General features: G+C 39.2%; 1 long non-coding RNA gene across 1 annotated transcript; it reads left to right on the forward strand.

The window, feature by feature from the left end:
* The first annotated feature begins 1,635 nt into the window (after positions 1-1,635).
* LOC121233842 lies at positions 1,636-16,966 on the forward strand. Its single transcript, XR_005934073.1, has 4 exons — positions 1,636-1,843; positions 11,926-11,986; positions 13,893-13,998; positions 16,827-16,966. It is a non-coding gene; the product is annotated as an uncharacterized LOC121233842 (long non-coding RNA).
* The last annotated feature ends 1,119 nt before the right edge of the window (positions 16,967-18,085 follow it).

The raw sequence follows: 18,085 nt of genomic DNA on the forward strand, positions 1-18,085 counted from the left end.
GCTTTGCAACTTTGTCAACCTTTTTAGCATTCAAAAAATTCTTTTAAACATATGACTTTTAGTAAGTTAATCCATTCATTGTCTGGAACTGTGCAAAGTGACATAAAAGCACAATGAAGCCTAATTAAACTTGTTCTGTGAAAGCTAATTTGTCAAACCCAGAAGCATAGTTCATAGATAAATGCTAATATTTGAAAGTCAAATTAAAGTTGAAAAGGTTTGTAATAACAGTTAATTAACTCTTGTTTTGTTTTCCTCTCACAAACTTGAACCAGCTGAAATACTGCTCAGTTCATCTTTAACATTTTGGACCACAAAGATAAAATTCAAAGCTTTGAGATAAGCCTTTGATGTTGGTATTCTCTACAGATTATATATTATTTTAAGATCTCTTTGTTTAAAAATTCATTTTTATTATCCCTGCATGAAATGCATGGCAATTCCCCAAATAACTAACCATCAGGGCAATTAACATCTTCGATCGACACCATATTCCTGATAATTAATACAGACTTTGTACCTCCCCTGTGATAGCTGCAAGGGTTTGATTTTTCAGAGCAACTGTTCATTTACAGAATCAGTTTCATCCTAATGAAAATGGATTGTGAAACTTTAATGAACAAGACTTTGCTGTCATAATAATAAAGACTTTGAAACAACACGAAGACCTACATAACAAGCATCTCACTATACTTGTGTTGCTACGCCATATCAAACCAATTAAGCTATACAATGAATATTAACACCAGTGTTTCTGTAAACTACATGGCATCAGATAAACTCACAAAAGTGAGCATAATTTTGCTTCGAGAACTTCTGGCATTACAGCTTAATAAACTAGCATCTGTAGAGCAAGATGGCTTGATCTGCCCTCCTCCCTTTGGTTTAACAAAGGTAAGCAAAAGTCTAGAAATTAAATTTACATACAGTGCTAGTGTGTTTGCTATGAAAGGCAATGGATTGCCTTTCCTGTGTGCTTCTACCAGGTTAGGAGGTACATACAAAGGCAAACAAGCGTGAAAGAGAGCTGCCAAACAATGCTGTCTCTGGCACGCGTGTAAGTGCCTGTACCAGTACCTCAGAGGATAAATAATTCATCTATTAATAGGCAGGCTATCCTGAGGAAGAGTTTGCTGCGTCAACATTAATCTTGGTTGGCCTTGCCAAGAATTCCCTGTCAGCAAAGGGTTAAAGGGTTTTCAACGAGGTAACTACAACAAAAATAAAAACAGAGACAAGGAGAGAGAGTGCAAGAGAGACGGAGCGGAGACAGCAACAGCCTGCAGCGCAGGACTTCGGCACGCAGGGACGCTTCACCTCCCCCGGCCGGCCAGAGCCGGGCCGGGAAGGGGCAGAGGGCCCTGCGGCCCCGTCCCCTCGCCACCCAGCCCCAGGGCGCCCAGCCGCGCCGCCGGTGACTCTCTGGGGAACGAGCGACGAGGAGGCCCCGGGCAGCCTTCCCGCCCTCGGGAGCTGCCCCTGGGCCCGCGCCCTCCTCCCTCCCTCCCTCCGGCGCCTTTCCGGCTCCGCTTCCCGCCTGCCTCATCCGCGGGGACCCGCCTGGCGTGTGGGGCTCCCGGGTGGCCCTGCTTAGCCCCGTGGGCCCTGGCCTGCCTTCCTGGCCCGGGTCCGCGGGGCCGCCCTTGGCGGCGGGGCAGCCCCCGGGCTCCCAGCTCACCCCCCTGCGAGTGAGGGCACCTGAGGGGAAGGGCCGCCTCCCCTTCGGCCCCGGCTTGGAAGGGCTCCGACACATAACCTGAGACGTCCCCTCTGGAAAGGGCCCGTCAGCCTGCCGCTCAGCTTAAAACCAACCAACCAAAAAAACACCTGGTGAAAAAATAAGGTATCTGGCAGGAGGGAGGGTTAAAATTTTCACCTGCTAGGCCAAGATGGTGTTTTTATACAGCCTACCTCACCTCTGTGCAGGGCTCCCTGGAAAGCTCAGAAAGGAATTTTGTTCTAGCTCTAATGCCTTGGCCAAAGGTCTTTCAAAGTTGTAATCTAAGCTATAATACGCTCTTAGTTTTCGTTTGGCTAAATCCCCTCAAACATGGAAATGGCTGATTGTTCCCATTTTAAAAAAATGGTGTACAGGAGGGAAGGGATAGAATCATTAGTAAATAAATGAATGGGATGCTTTTAAAAAAGAATAATTTGCTCAATCAAGAATAATTTGAACAGCATCTAAGTAGTCATGGAAAATCATAAACTATTACCCTATATAGTGCTCTGTTGACTATTAAATGTCTCCTTTTTCACACCACTGGCCTGAATGAATAACTTGGCAGCACAAAATTAGCCAGGTGGCAAAATGTGCTTGTGTCAGCTATTGGCCAAACAAAACAGCAAATAGCAAAGCTCATTTTGCAATGTCACATTAATTCCTTTAACACTGGGGGTACGTATTTTTATATCTGCTGTTTAGAAGTACCTGGGAGCAGGCCAAAAGAGAACCGCTCACTGTCTGCAGCACAGGTGGCCCTGCTCCTGCTCCACTCGTCGCAGTTGCAGGTTGAGGTGATGTTTGCGGTTGTTTCCATACCTGGCATCTGAGATTATACGGAAGGGGCTGCTCTGACATCTGTGTCAGCTTAACATCCCAGTTTGGAAAAACTGTATTCTCCGATGCTCTTTACTGGAGGTTATTTTATGCACAACTTCCTTTACCTTTATTAGAGCCATCTCTTCACATTATCATCATACTTACCAATTTTTCTGTTTTCATATTGTCATTATCTTATGTTTATCTTCAGCTTCTAAGAGACCTTCAGGAAATGGATGTAAAGAGCATGAAGCCAAGTGTTACAGGACTAAACTTAACTGTATTATGTTCCTGGTAGCTTCAATGGAAATACCTCAGAGATTAATCTGGAGTTTTACTTACGTAGCATTACTAACATATTATATATGACAAAAGGACACTTATCTCATTGATGTCAGTGGGATTCTTTTGATAGATTTCACACAATTTATCAAGAGCAACCAATGACCTTTTTCAGTCTAGAGGTTAATATAGGGGAACAAAATATGTTCTTTTATAATTAGCACCCTTTCCCAGCTATAGAAACTCACCTTCGCATTGCACAGCTAACAGTAGATCCCTAAATTTAAGACTGGGCCTGTTTTTTGTTAACAGAGAATTTATTTAACCTTAGTACGTAGTATTTCCCTGAAGTACTATGGAATTTCATTAAGAAAATAAAGGCAGTATTTCATAATTAAGTTGCCAGTTTAATATTTTTTTACATGAGACATGCTTTACTGATAAAACTGACCATGTCATTCACTGTAAACCCAAAGCAGAAGAGGGTAGGATATTGGCAGGTCTATTTTATACAAAGGGCATTTATAGTTTTTTTGGTCCACAATGTATATATCTCATATTTAGATTCACCTCACTTCTGAAAATGATAAACACATTGTACCTAGCCAAGGATGATGTCCTGTTCTTATCCAGGCAGTCTCTTTTCCACTGAGTTGTTTTACATGCCGTAGGCAAAAGACATGGGTGAATATTTTCCATTAAAAACAGCAGTGGTGGGAGGAGGGAATCACTAGTACTGTAAGTTAATGAGATGGGGGGCTTTAAATACACTTAATAAACAGTCACTTAGGCTGAGCATAATAAGTCATGGAAATTTACAAACTATTACCCACTATAGTACTTCATTGACTATTAAACATCTATTTTTCACACCACAAGCCTGAGTGAATAGCTTGGCAGGAAAAAAAATTGGCCAGGTGGCAAAACGTGCTCAGTACAACCCATGTCAGATATTGGCCAAACAAAATAGTCCAATAGAAGCTGATTTTTAAATCCTTTTTTAACCCTTGATAGCCTATCGTGAAGTTTTCTAGGAGCAAACACACTCATATTCCTGAAAAGAATAATATGCATTAGCACTATTCATGTATGTTTTCCTAATGTCGAGTGCTTCTGTCTATCCTGGATACCTGTCCTCTCTATACTGCATATCTGTGCTCTCCAGTTCTGCTGATGGTCACAGCCTGGGGACAGAGGCACTGTCACCTGACGTGTGAGAGTGCACCTGACATAAAGTTTTCACTGCAGGCTTTTAACCCTGGGTTTTGGATCATGCTCTAATTTGGGAGCCTCTCTCACCCTTATTTAAAAATAACATCTATGGAGGACTGGGGGAATTTCCAGTCTAGTTAAACACATCGTGAGTCCTAATCGCTCTTCCATGAGTGAAAAGACTTTTTCTGGTGTAGAGGTAAGGGTTTACCTCTGGATTTAAAACTGTGGCGTGCATGGAGTTACACAGGACAAGGAACGTCTGAGAGGAAATCTCTATGCTTGGTTGCTTGGCCCCATATTAGCTCTGCTGATGTCTGTGGAGAGACCAAAAAACCAGATTTCTAGTAGTTCATCAAACCTCAGCAACCCCCAAGCTATTTAAGCATCTTAGGGTGTCTCATGCCTGGCTGAAGAGCCCCTATATAACATAGTGTAGAAGGGCTAAAACTGGTAGCATATCACACATTGGAAACTATTCAAAGTGCAGATGAAAAATGAGAGGTTTGCACTGTATCTGACCTTTCATCATCCTTTGTGACTTCGGTTAGGCATAGCAGCAGGAAGACAGCAACCTTGTTTTCCATTAGGTCCTCATATCTGTCAGAGCAAAGGATGTATTCTGATTCAGTTTCTCACCCCAGCCTCATCTGTTTCTTCCTTTCTCCCATCTAATACTGTCATTCTGTCTTCAGTGTACTCATCCCCTCTCTGACAAATTTTGGAAGCATTTTATGAGGTTACACAGACAGAATTATCTTTATCTCTTGCCGATACCATCCATCACTACAAATCCAACTGTGCAGCATATAGTGGGTTACACCTCCTGCCACAAGCTGACTTGACAGTGTTCATGTGTGCCACTACAGGGCTAAAAATCATTGTGTTAGAAGGATGACTCAGCCTCCAATGTCCAGTCTCTGTCTAATAGCTGATCCATTCACTTTTTGGGTCCCTATTGAATACTACCATCTAGAAATGCCTCCCCTACCATCCACTGCTGGAGAGGTGGTACAGATATACCACTGAAAACACATCTGGTGAAGCTGTGCAGGCATTAATTATATTCTTGGGACAAAGGGCTGGTGGGAGTGAAAGGAGAGCTTACATAGTGTCTGTTTGCATCGGTCTAGCTGACAAAAGGCGGGGCAATGGGGCAACATTGAATTGAGCCCAATATACATAGCCAAATGAAACTGCTGAAGCAATGTGTGTAGGTAAAAAAAAAATAAAAAAATCCAATTACCGGGCCTGGAATTAGGCCAGAACACCTTCACTAACACCTCTATTCATGAAAAAAGAAAAAAAAAAAGTGATCCTTAATGACCACAAATGATCACAGACTCTGTTTTACATCTCTTACAAAAGCCAGCATATTCAGCAGCATTACATTCCCCAGAGCTAGACGGATAAAGGGGAAAATATGTCATTGATTTTTTTTCCCCCCAAGAAATTCATGATACTGTTTGCACTAATTTCAACAGTACAGAGATTTTCAAAAAGAGAATCAGTCCTGTTTAACCTGGAAGCTAACAGTATTAAAAACCTAAGGTGTCTCACTCACTGCTTTCTTTTGCAGAGGCAATCAGGATCTGCTTCTTTTCAGCTACTACGCATAAAAAGCCTCTTAACCATTAGACTGTAATGCTATTACCTGCAGCAGAATGGAAACAATCAGCCCCTCTAAAGGTACCTTGTAACATCATTCCAATGGGGCAGTTATTGGTCTGTCCCAAAGCCCACTGAAGTACATGGAAGGGCTTCTGTGGGTCTCACTATGTTTTACAGCCAGGTATGCATGCACATAGAAAAGACTTTGCGTTTTTCATTTCCACTAATGAAGGACTATCAGTTTATATGAATGCTAACTGCTTTTAAGGGTCATGCCTTCATATGCCTCTTCTGATATATATCGTTCCGTCTCAAAAATGTCCTGTTTTATACTCAAACCTTGTAACCTATTCATCCACTGGTTATTCTTTACCAAAACTATGTTCTCTGTTACTGGCTACTATCTCTCAGTATTTTGTCCTGCAGTCAACCTCCCCCTTAGCTGTGCAAGTGAGATGCTCAGTTGGGCTAAGCTTAGACTAATTGGACTTGAACTACACAAAAGCTCAGTGGTTACAGAATTAGCAATAGCTCATAATGTACAAAGGCACAATGGAGTATCTAGCTGCTGGATATTTAGCGCTATACCTTATACACATATAAGCCACCAAAAGTATTCCAAGTTCTCTTCAGTATCCATGGGTACATTTTATTTACTGCATGGCACCATTCATCATAGTACTTTCTAATCATTTGAGCCACCAAACTGTGTGAACAGAATGGCATGACTAATGGCAGCAGGTGGCACAATTGAAGAAGCTCTGAAGAAAATGGATATTTAGGGATCCCTGTCCATGAGAGAGGTGGATTTCACCAAGAAATGAGCTTATCGAGCTCTTTATTAAGTTGATAAATATTTTGTGAGAGAGCAAGAAAAGGATGTTGTTTTCAAGTGAAGAACAAAATCTACATGGAGTTCTGTAACTAGATGCCTACATAACACTTTAAAAATTAACCTCAAGATATATCTCATTATTTCAATTAACAGGATCATTGAGATCTGTCCCTTGAAGTCAGATTTTCTATTCATAGGTTAGGAAAACAGAAGGGCTTCCCTGGATTTGCAAGAAGAAAAATATTTTTTCTGTGGAAGAGGGGACAAAATTTACTCTTGCTATCAGGTAGCCTATGCTGCACTTCAATTCATCTATTTTTAACTTTAAGGTTTATTTATTAAGCAGCATAAACCTGAGGTTTAAAATACTTATACAGGTATCCCTGTCAGCCTGTGGCTTGGATTCAATAGGAATCTGTATCTACCTTCTCTTATTCACATACAAACACAGAGATATATCCTCCCCTTCTCCTTATTCGTATTTATTCAGTTCCTTGCCCCCATGAAGTTTGGATACACAGGAGTAAGAAGGACTAACTTGCCTTTACTTACCTATCCTCTCCTCAACTGCAGAAGGAAGAGGAATGAAGAATTAGGAGATAGTCTTTTCCCCTCACACACTTGCTGGTCATCAGTTCTCATTTGGATTCAATGTCTTGCGGGACAATTCTTGGCATGGTGTATTCTTTTTCTCAATAATTTGCTCATGCTATTGCCTACTAAAATCTCACCTTTACTTCGCATGAAAGTTACTGAATTGAAACTAAAAGAACAGCTCACATGGATCTACATATATTCCTCAGATTATTTGTTCAAAGAGACTGATATATTTCTGCTGTCAAACTTACAGTTGGCTTAACACAACTTGGAGCCTATAGTGTTGCTCCAACATGTGCTACTGGTAAAGTTTGCTCTTTCCAAAATGTTACGTTATTTTTCACTGCCAAAGCACACACCAATCTTGTGCTTAGCTATGGAAACTTAATGAATGAAAGGGGGCCATTTCTGAACTCTGAAGAATTTATTTTATTTCATATTCTTTTTTACATTGGCTACTACTCTGAAACACTTCTGCCACTTTAATGGGCAATAAAAAATGGCCAAAATCATTGCTGTCCTTAGACCCTGTGGTGATTAAATAAAACAAAGCAATATTCCAGCTTACATGTTGAGAGGGAACACATAGCCTTACTTCACTGCCAAAGCAGACAAGCATTTTTGCTTATGTGCTTGCAAAGGAAGAGTGTTGTCATACCATCATTGTAAGGTTCGGCATTAGGGTTATTGAACCTGTTCTCATTTCTAGACTCACTATTGTTGGGAAAAAATCCTACATTTAACACCCTAGGCTGACAGGAGAATTAAGAAGCATGAAGGCTTGTTGCTTAATTTCTGATGGGGTGGCACCTTGCTGCTGCTCTGCCAGGGTCCCTGTGATGGATCTGAGCAAAATACTGGTGAACTTTTAAAGTGAAGCTTCACGCAATCCCTTTTAGACAAGAAAAGGACCTCTAAAGTGGCGGGTTTGCTTCATATTTATCTACTTTTATTTCATCTTTTGTCAAAGGAAATAATTATTAGACTCTGGTAACATGATCTCTTCCTTACCTTTTATTTACTGTCATCTTACAACCCTCTAAATTCTGAATTTCATCTAGCAAAAGTTCAGAGGATTTATGCTCCTCTAAGATGCTTGTGGTGTTGCTTTTTTTCCTTATTATATGCCATTCATGGCATCTACACAAACTTGCTGTTTCAGCTATGGAACAAATCCATAAGACAGCACTGTAGATGCAAACCATGTACCCAAATGAGTTGATTTTGGCACCCAGGTTGCTGATGAAATTTATGCTTCATTAACAGATGCCTAGCGTATATAATACACATATTTTAGAATTGACCTCAACCTGGCCAGGGAGGCTGGCTGACCCCATGAAAATACAATTACCTAATGAGAGATTAGAGAGTTTTGCTTATTGTATTTACTATTTCTAGGAAATTACTTTGTGTCTCTGTAGCTGCGTCAGCCTTCTTGCTTAAAGTATGTTTTAATGTTATTAGAGCTTGCAAGCTAAACTAGTGGAAAGGCAGGGAAAGGCAGCACAATTTCCTTTTAGATCAGAGCCAATGTTTCTCCAAAACCTTAGCAGGCTGGGTTTGCTATAAGATCAATGCAGCTGAACACTCCACCTGCAGAATGAGCTCACTGTCTGTGCATTACGCTAGCCCTCTGCCAGTCCAAGTAGTAAGACTCCTGGGGTTGATCTTGAACCTGCTACTCCCCACACTGGAGTGCTAAGCTTTGCTGCCAAGACACCAGGCCAGGTATTAAATGCATTCTTGTTTCTGTTACTTTCAAGCACTCAGAGGACCACATTAGAAAGCCCAGAAAACTTAATTGGAAAGCAAGGAGAATGCAGAATGCTGAAAGACCTTTTACAGACAGGAGTATGTTCTCAAAAAAACCCAAACCAAAACAAAAAAAACCCCATGGTTTTAAATATTCAGCTCACCTTTTCCTTACAGAGGCATCAAAATGATCAATGCTATTTGAAACAAAAAAATAAACAAACAAACAAATCAGGGCTGAGTAAGCTTGTCTTCATCACTGTATTAAATTTTATGTGGCCTGCTCATTTCAGCATTGTAAGGCTTCCATCTTTTGGAGAAGGGGACTTTATGGACACTGTAGCTCAAATCCACAGGTGTAAGAGCCCTGGGGTATGAACCCACCAAGGACCTTCAATTCAGTCTCACTGAGGACTTTGGACGGGGCATGTGCCCCCCGTGAATACCTTGGAAACCACAGCGAAGGGCAGGAGTGCTGCTTTTAATTAATTGGAGTAAAACTAGTGAACAGGAAAGTGAAGTTCCCATAAAAGCGATTTGGCAGGAGGGTTTACCTTAGGTTTTATAGCTCTTGCAAGGGAAAAATGAAAAGTCCATTTGTGGTTTTCTAGTTGAGATTATTGGAGGTAAAAACTCAAGCACCTCAGGTTTATCGTTGTATAGATTGTATGCATGGGAAATAATGCACAGTAGAATTCGACCACTATGTTAAGTCAAGCTTCTTACTTACAGGTTTTCTGAAGATCAAAACAGCAACAAGAAGCAATTCAAAGATTCTGAGATGCAGTGAGGAACTCGGAAGCACATAGGCACTACGACACATTTTTTCAATATAGCTGATTGTTAAAAAAATTAGTAATTTACTGCTTTCTGAACCAGAGCTAGATTTGAGTCTTTCGTTGTTTCACAAGACTACTACTTTTAACTGTTTATTTGTTCCAATACAAGGAGCTTCCCTATTAGCTATGCTTCTTCCTGTGGACATCTTGCTAGCCAAACTCTGATAAAGAAGAAAAGGAAAGCCTTCCATTTGTAGTTATATGTCTTAAGAGAAACATTTCTATGGTATTTTAAGCTACCCTAAACATGACACTGCCTTCAAGCTACTCATGTAAGTCAGGGGGAATAAAGAGGAAGCAGTCATATAAATTTGTATAGCTCCACTATTTACAGTGGAACTGCACTGATTTATCTCTTCTGAGATTTTTAAAACTTAACTGTGTTGTTGGGTATGGAGAGAGAGACTTCCAGTAAAAATTATTTAGCATGTAAATAATGAACATTTGAGAAATCCATAAACCTTCATCAAAATACATGTCTACTGCTGTAAACAGCAGTTCCAAGTTTTCTGTGCCTTCATTTGGAAGAGTTCTCCATTTTGAACAAGAAATTAATTATCAATGAACAATAATTAATCTGATGGTTTTGACAGCTGCTATTTATGTTGAACTTTGAAATACAGCCCAGTCACAGCTTTCTTGTTGGTGGCTTCACAATAAGGTAATTGATCTGGACCCAGACTAAAAGGCAACCATGTCTCATCACAGTTCTACAATGTCAGTCCTCAGTGCAGAGGGAAGCAGTAACTTAAAGAGGCTGTTAATATTTGTGAATAACTTACTTGAAAAGAAAATGCATAAAGTTTTGCTATTAACCCTAACATATTCATCAATTTTCATTTGTACAAGAATAATGAATCTGCTTTCCCTCTGATTTGGCTAGGAACAATGCCAAAGCTAGGAGTGTTTGCACATTAGTGCAAGTAGAGGGTAGCAGTAGAGTTAGTATACACATTTGGAGGAACTATATTGTGTAAAGGAATAGCTCTCAACAGGCTTGATGCCCCTGACTCCCTGAGTAAGTACAGAAATATCAAGCAAGAGCACTAAAGTGGTTTTGTCCACATACATGATATCAGTGAGATCTTTAGATCTAAAAAAAACCCCACCAAAAATAAAAAAAAAACCACAAAGTAAAGATACTGAAATGGTCAAAAAGTTATAAAAATGTGAGATCAAAAGCAACAGGCATACAGTGAGAAATATCAGAAGCTTTATCTGTGTAACTCAAATGTTTTGATTACATCCCAGCCATACTTAGATAGGGGAAGGAAAGTTCTTTGTTATAGCAAGGTTCTTTGACATAGCATGACAAGATCCCATAGCTGAAGATTAACTTCAGCTTCCAGGTGAAAGAAACTCACATTAGAAATACACTGGTTTTCCTTTTCTTTTTTAAGCATAGATCATCATTAATCACTGGAGCAATTTAAGAAAGCAATCAATTTACTGTTAACCCTACAGTAGTTCAGTCAAACTAGGAGGATCTTTCTCTAAAAAACATATACTGACTCAGGAGCTATAGGACAGAGGCAAGGTCACTTATTGCCTTCAAGTGGCAAGCCAGTCTAGATCATCCCAAAGTTTCCCTCCAAAATCCATGACACAGAACAAGAAAAATTCAGTTTAAATCAGTGGAACTATGTAGATTATGCCCCTTAAAAATTGAGGAGAATAATAATAATTAAAAAAAGAAAAATCAGAGTCACTGGTTTTGTGTACTTGTGAAAAGAGACACTGAAAAATATTCATAGGGCTATATGCTAGGCAAGGGGACCTCCCATCCTATTTTGAGTATTATAGTGTTTGGATGCTGACAAATAAATTACATTAATTGCATTCATTCTAGCAACCACTTAAACACCATTAGAGCTTATGCATACAATAACTGTGCCATTAGTCAAATCTAGATACCTCGCTGCTGGTAATCAACATTCTGTCTTCTAGTATAACTATCCTAATTTCTTTCTGCAAGCCTCCTTCAGCACCATTCAGCTTTTGAACATGAAATTAAGGACATTATAATTTTGCCTAATAACATTACATGGTGTTCTCTCAGAGTTATAGTCTACTGGGCGATTTGCAATTACTTGCAGAGAAAAGCTGAGAAGGTTTGCTGCCTATGCTACTGTTTTTTGCCATGCTGCAACCACCTGCTGCAATACCATCCTCATATTACTGTTATAATTGTTGCTCTGCTTCTTTCTTAGTCTGGGGGGAAGTAATACTCATTTTCTTTCCTCTCTCTCTCCCAGTAGACTGACAACCTGGGCCAGGAGGGACATGGAACATGAGATACAGAAGACTAAAAACTGGGTAATTTGCCTGCCCCCTGTATCCACTTTGAAATAAGAGAAAGTGGAGGGTGGAGTGGGTGGCTTCTTGAAATCTGTTTTCCTTCCTTGCCCTCCGGCTGGCTATAGGAACTGCCATCAAGCCCACAGAGTCCTGGGGTTAGGAAGCCGATCGCTTGCCAAAGCTGCCTCTGCGTGCTCTCCCAAGAGTTGATCCAGCTTTAGGGGCATGTGGTCTCAGCAGTCCCCGAGTACCAAGGAGTCCCCAGCTTTGCCATCACTATAGCTGCTTCTGCAAGTGAGGAGCAGGGGACTATGAGCCTTCTTTAAAAACTAGCTTGAAAACACTCTTGGAATTTCACCAGTCCTCTGTCAGTCCATGAGTCACTCACAACAGTGAGATGATTTAGTTTTCATATTGACAGCAAAAACTCATCTATGCACCAGGGAGAAATTCCTTCATTATTTGAGTTAGAGAACTCCTTTATATAATTGGGGGAAAAAATTAAAAGGCAGGGTAGGAGGCTTTAAAACTGATTATTCAGGTCACAGAGATCTCTATTTTTATCATTTCATTAGCATTTGTTTCTGTTTGATCAAGGCAATAAAGAAAGGGATGAGTACACTCAGCATGGTATTTTGCAACTTTGGAAGTGTGTTTTGTCCACACCTTTAAGTGAAGCTCAGTAATAAATCAGCAGACCTGAAAGATGAATCTTGGGAACAGCATCTCGCCATTAGTTCAAACTCTTCATTCCACAGACAACACCTGGCCAAGATTCTTAAATTCAGCATTGATATGGCATTGTCCTAAATGTAACAGTTGTTCATTAAAATCAAGTTCTTTCATTTATGTTCATTCTCCCCCCTCTTGTGGTTCATTATAAAATCACAATTGTTGCTTTCAGAAATGTTCCATAGTTGGGCTTTCGTGCAGAAAGGATAGAAAAGGATCCACAAAATCTAACCAGGCAGTGCTACTAATAAGCTCAACAAAATGCAAATATAGTAAATAATGAGCCTGTCATTCAGGGTAATTCTCATTGCTAATTTAAATGTTCTCTGTAATCTCTGATTGAAAGCAAATCTTGCCACAAATTATATGGAACACATTTCAGGCAGGTTTACCATAACTATTAATTGGATATCATGTGCTATTGTCTGGGGAAGATTTTAGTACTCGCACCCTCAATCATTTATTGTCTTACTAGCTTAACATAGTGTATTGTAGCTATAATGTCTTCAGCAAGATCTTCATCTTGTATAAGTGGATGTAGTACTAAAATACTATGAACTTGTGCCAGATGGTATGCCAGCTCCCTTGTACAGGCAACTGTGTGCATTTCTTACATAGAGGTACGTTTCCCCACCAGGCTGAGCACCCTGACCTGATTCAGCAAAGTGTAGTTATGAAAAGTACTAACTGAAAATACACAAAGACTTTGTGTACAGATCTTGGGTATTCAGAGGTCTGCAGTAAGAGTAGGTTTTAGCCATGAAAATGGTTAGAAATGGATGTGGAGATGCATACAGACTCATGGAATCTCTGTTCAATTAAAAATGTGTTATTTGTGTCATGATAATTCTAAAGAAACTTGTGAGCAGCAGGCCAGCTAAATAAGATTGATGGATTGATAGAAACTTGTCAGTCTAGCAAATCAGAGACACAATGCAGGAAAGTCAATATGTACTAACAAAATTTTTTTTGAGGATTAAAACTTATTAATAAAGTCAGAAAACTGTCATGTCAGAGTTTCTTACCATAATGCTGATAGCCGAACAGTTCCAATTTTGTAGTACGTAAGTTAGACTATCACAATTACAATCTCTTTAGCCAGGCAGTCTCATAACCAGAGCACACTGCTAAAGTGAAGCAACTACCAGTACTAGAAAAACTTTTGTGACTGGGGATCTACTTTGATTCACAGGACTCAACCGAAGGCTGCAGGAATAGGATATTACAACAGGTCATACGCTCACAGGTGCAAAAATCAACATAAAATCTCCACACATCTGCAACTTTCAGAATTAGAGGTAAGACTGGTGGTAGACTTGCATTTTGATGAATGACAGCAGATGGTTTCCTTTTGTCATACCATAATAATAAATCTCCTTAACAGTAGAAAATCCTTAAGGATAGCTTGGTAGAAAGCTTTACAGAAAGTTTCTCACAGATTAGGCAATTGTTAATAAAAAGGACATAATGGGTTAAAAAAAAAAAAACAGGCACAATAATGTGAACCAGCTTCATGTAATATTTGAAACAGTTCTTAGTAAGAATGAAAAATATTTCTTATGCCTGTTACTCTAAATATTGCAGAAAAATCTAAGTGCTGCAAGGTCTACCAATGATTAGCTTTTCTACTAGGAAGATGAGTTTGACTCCACTAGATAATCTTGAATCAGACACTGAACAATCATTTAACATTACCCACCAGAAATCACACAATTTATTTAGTGCATTGTATGCAAAGGCTGAAAATGCAAAATGCCAGGTAAAAGAGTGAGTTGCTGAGAGCCTGTGGAACTACTTCAGACATTGGTAATTTGGCTTTTAGTTTAAGGTGAGCAGGAAAACTCCTACTCCTCACTTTCTACGATTTTTAATTGTATGACACAATCGCATCATACAATCAGGTCAAACTTTCTAAATTCATAAATTCTTTGGATTTTAAGAATTAAAGATTAGGGATAGATGGAAGGGGGTGGGATAGGTAAATTGCAATAGCACACAGATAACATTGGAAAACACACCTCAAGGGTACATCTCAAAGGCCAATTTATTGCCTACATCTTCCTTGTCCCAGAGGGAATTATTTATCACTGGTTCATAGTAGTAAAATTTTGGGAAACCCTGACCCCCATCCAATCCCAGTAAGCCAGTCAGAGGGTTTTGTGTCCCAAGAGGGATTGCTTCATCTTCTCCAATCCCATCCCCCTTTCCCTCCTCTCTGCACACTCCCTCTGAGGAAGCAGATGTATAACCCTGCTGCTCCTGCAGGCCCAGTCCCAAGGTCCAAGTAACCCACATCAGGATGCAAGAAAAGCCTTCGCACTCTTATTGGGCATCACAATCTAGCCCCAAGAAATCAAGAGATTAAAGTTAGAACATGGTTTAAATGGATCTGAGTGAACAATTTTTAATGAATTCATTTAATGATGGATGAGTTTCCTTCCTTTTTTCCATGAAATGTGGGGAGCAGGTTGCAATTTGCTTCACATATTCCTTCCTCATTTAATTCTTTTTTTAATTTCTTTTAAAGTAAGGGGTTGCTACTCCAAGCACAAACTCACTGTTCAATTGCAGTTGGTCCCATAAATCACTTAATATTGTTTTCATCCTCCAGTCTAATGAACATAACTCATGGAATCAGCTTTGTTGTACACAGGCTTACAGAAAGCACATTAGAAATTCACTTTTCATAGTATTCCTGTGTGAGCTTAACATTTATTTCCTGCCAACAGTTATGTGATTAAAGTTTAATAACTCTATGAGTGTGTGCAGGAATTGACACCAAAAGCAACCCCAAGATGGCTGAAGATTTGCTTCCAAATTTGCACAAATATAAGTAGAAATTGTTTCTGCATTATTCATCCAACTTTAGACCTAAACCAAATAAGTCTTGCTAGCAGCCTTGGAAACATACGATGAAGTGTTTTAAAATTCCAGTAGATGTCACCACTTCTCCCCCAGCAAGTCCTTAAGTGCATCTAAAAGAAGCTTTTGAAAACTCAGTTTGCACTACATTATGAGTTGAGAAAGCAGAGAGACTCGTTTTGCTTTGGGTTACATCTATGTGTTTTGACAGAAAAAGAATATATCCATTTTTCTAATCTGTGTCAATTAATTAATGAGTTTATAGAACTCATGCCACTATTGTAAACCAAACCACATGCAGATTAGCTGTCAATTGTGAAGTGATGTTGCCAATACAAAACACTATCTAGTGTTGTATTAATTTTTCCCTATGTCATTTGATACTTCATAAATATCAAAGTTTTCAACGATACTTTAGCCCAACGATACTATAGCCCTGATTGTGACTACAGTTGGTTTTCCAGCTATAATGTTCATATCCGGTCCCTGCAACATTGATTTGCTTTAGTTTCCCAAGTCTAAACAAGCCCCAGTAGTGTCTCCTTCCTAAACACTTGGGTTCAATTCTTTTCAACTTTCACTTGCTGTTATCCACCCCTCTTATGAAAAATGAGACCCCATGCTTCAGTTCACCTGGTTTTCATGGCTACATTTTTCCCCACTCCCATTGGGAGCAAGAGGCCCACGAGGCCTAGAGTTCCCACATTATGGAAGAGGACTCATACTCCTTCTGGTCAGCTACATCCAGACAGAGATTTCTGGTACTTTCCCTTCCCATTTACACACTAAGTCTCCATCAGAGCATATATTTTAAAATAAATATCAGATTAAACCCAAGGCTGGCTAATATCTGGATCTTTGATTAAGGAGACATGACATCAATGGATATTCATTTGCTTATACTGACCTTGACTCCTTGCATCTGACAGCTGTAGCATCTTTCATTGTTCTCTATAAAATTAATAACTTTCCATCACTTTATATTTATCTGCATCATGGAATAAAACAAAAAATTACTTGGTCTACTCTTTTAAAAGAAACTCAAATCCACAGAACATGATAATATATAAAAACAATCTAAGAAAAACTTATCCTGCTATAGAAAAATTCTGTAGTCTAAACTTCATTTTCTGAAGAATGTATTATTCTTTTTCTTTAGAGACAATTTTTACATTTTTTTAAAGAATATTGGAAGACAAAATTAATCCTCAACAATTCCCAAGGCAAGATAATATTTTGTGTGATTTTTTTTTCATGTGACCAGGTGGCCCCAAGAGAAGCTGGCTTTCTGGCTACATTCATCCCTTAGACTTGGAAGAGAATTTGGATGCAGAGCAATGCATAATGATCACATATTTCTGATGAGTTCAACAGTGTTTTAAAGACTTCAGAAAGGTTCATTTGCAGGTCTGTAGATGACTTAATCTTATCCAGATTTCACCCAGATTAAAACAGCCAAACTGACTAGAGACATTACACATGTAAGGAAAATTGGCTCTTAAATATTTTAGGAAGTGAGATAAGATTCAAATGAATCACTAAGACTTTTTAAAATGTCCTTATTCATGTGACTGGGTCACTTGAATTAGTTAAAAAACTATCAAGCACTTTTTAAGAATATTTAAAACATTATTGCTTCAATTCCTTTCCCACCCAGCTGTAAAGGGGCCTCTAGATTACTGTATTGTCAATGGGATTTGTCGAATAGCAGCCAGAACTAACATGAAACTGAACAATAGCAACATTGTACTCCTTCTCAAGAAAAAAGAAAAATGCAGCCTAAGGCAAAACCTTGGGCTGCTACATGATGATTGACTCCTTTTACAAGATTCTTCTGATTGCTTTCTATTTTTTAAAAATCAACCTTCATGTTAAATTTTTAAAATTGCTTCCTTGTTTAAAAATAAATTAAAATTGAAAAAAAGACTTTTTACCTGAACTGTTAAAAGCAGTTTATTGACTTGACTAAAATATGTGACTGGAGAACAATAATAGGAGCAACTATCCGTAACAAAATTGGCTAATTATTAACATTAAGTATTCCAGAAAATGCTTCAGTATTACTAAAATAATGCTGTCTGTACACAAAAGAAATATATTAGTTATGTGGTGAGTTTGACTGCAGTTTTCTAGATGTCAGAAAAGCCTGTCATGAGCAAAGAAATAGGAATGAAGATGGTACTTCAGCGGGCAAGAGTTACAAATAAAGCGGAAAAAGAGAGGTATGCAGATAAAATCAGAATTATCCACAGGGCTGCAGCTCTCAGCTGTCCTGATGTGAACAGGGAGAAGTTACCGCTCAAGAGGTTTTTTTAAAAAGTAAACAAGTCCACAGGATACTGAATGAAGGCAATAGACACCTGAACTCATTAGGGGCCACGGAGCATTCTCCAAATGAAGAAGACTTGGTTGAATCTTCAACAGGAGAAAGCACTTTCAGCAAGACCTTCGCTCTTGCTTGTACTCAATACATTTCCTGGCTCTTGGCCTCCCATGTGAAACAGACCATCAGTTTGCAGGGTA

Source organism: Aquila chrysaetos, chromosome 16 (genome assembly GCF_900496995.4).
Source record: "Aquila chrysaetos chrysaetos chromosome 16, bAquChr1.4, whole genome shotgun sequence".
In the NCBI taxonomy this organism is placed as follows: domain Eukaryota; kingdom Metazoa; phylum Chordata; class Aves; order Accipitriformes; family Accipitridae; genus Aquila; species Aquila chrysaetos.